Source organism: Octopus bimaculoides, chromosome 2 (assembly GCF_046866305.1).
Source record: "Octopus bimaculoides isolate indiv1 chromosome 2, ASM4686630v1, whole genome shotgun sequence".
Lineage (NCBI taxonomy): Eukaryota > Metazoa > Mollusca > Cephalopoda > Octopoda > Octopodidae > Octopus > Octopus bimaculoides.
In genome coordinates, this window is record NC_142929.1 from 14135333 (window position 1) to 14136649 (window position 1317).

The 1317-nt window shown below is 46.5% G+C and overlaps 1 pseudogene; it reads left to right on the forward strand.

Annotated features, from left to right (window-relative positions):
- The first annotated feature begins 592 nt into the window (after positions 1-592).
- Positions 593-711, forward strand: LOC149136874 (5S ribosomal RNA; annotated as a pseudogene).
- Positions 712-1317: the final 606 nt, after the last annotated feature.

Below are 1317 nucleotides of genomic sequence, written 5' to 3' on the forward strand. Positions count from 1 at the left end.
ATTCCAAAATCAGTTCATGGCTCCTCACAAATGCAGTCATCTTTGTAAACTTTGTAATTTAAATACAATTCTGTAAAGCTATCAAAAGGTACATCTCATCAGTAGCATCTTTTGCATAGTCTACACAAATGAAGTGGAGGCACAATGGCCCAGTGGTTAGGGCAGCGGACTCGTGGTCATAAGATCGCGGTTTCGATTCCCAGACCGGGCGTTGCGAGTGTTTATTGAGCAAAAACACCTAAAGCTCCACGAGGCTCCGGCAGAGGATGGTGGCGAACCCTGTTGTACTCTTTCACCACAACTTTCCCTCACTCTTACTTCCTGTTTCTCTTGTGCCTGTAATTGAAAGGGCCAGCCTTGTTACACCGTGTCACGCTGAATATCCCCGAGAACTATGTTAAGGGTACACGTGTCTGTGGAGTGCTCAGCCACTTGCACGTTAATTTCACGAGCAGGCTGTTCTGTTGATCAGATCAACTGGAACCCTCGATGTTGTAAGCGACGGAGTGCCAACAACAAAACACAAATGAAGTTGGAGCATCAAAGATGGCATCAAAAATGATTAATTCACCAAAGTTTTAACATCAATCCTGTTTATGGCCACATCACTTTGAGAACACCGGTTCTCATCCAATCACCGAAGTCAAGCAACGTCAAGCCTAGTCAGTACTTAGATGGGTGACCGCTTGGGAAACCTAGGTGCTGTAAATGTCTTTCTATCCTAAGCACAGGAGTGGCTGTGTGGTAAGTAGCTTGCTTACCAGCCACATCATTCCAGGTTCGGTCCCTCTGCATGGCAACCATGGGCAAGTGTCTTCTACTATAGCCTCGGGCCGCTCAAAGCCTTGTGAGTGGATTTGGTAGACGGAAACTGAAAGAAGCCCGTCGTATATGTGTGTGTGTGTGTGTTTGTCACCCCCCCCCCACAACATCGCTGGTCATTGCCAGTGCCGCTGGACTGGCTCCTGTGCAGGTGGCACGTAAAATACACCATTTTGAGCGTGGCCATTGCTAGTATCACCTGACTGGCCTTTGTGCCAGTGGCACGTAAAAGCACCCACTACACTCTCGGTGTGGTTGGCATTAGGAAGGGCATCTAGCTGCAGAAACTCTGCCAAATCAGATTGGAGCCTGTTGTAGCCATCTGGTTCACGAGTCCTCAGTCAAATCGTCCAACCCATGCTAGCATGGAAAGCGGACGTTAAACGATGATGATGATGATGATGACAATATAGGACACTAGAATATTTAAACATCCACTCATTACATGGGATAACAAAGAAGGTTTATCTAAACACGTTTTTTAACTGTTTATAT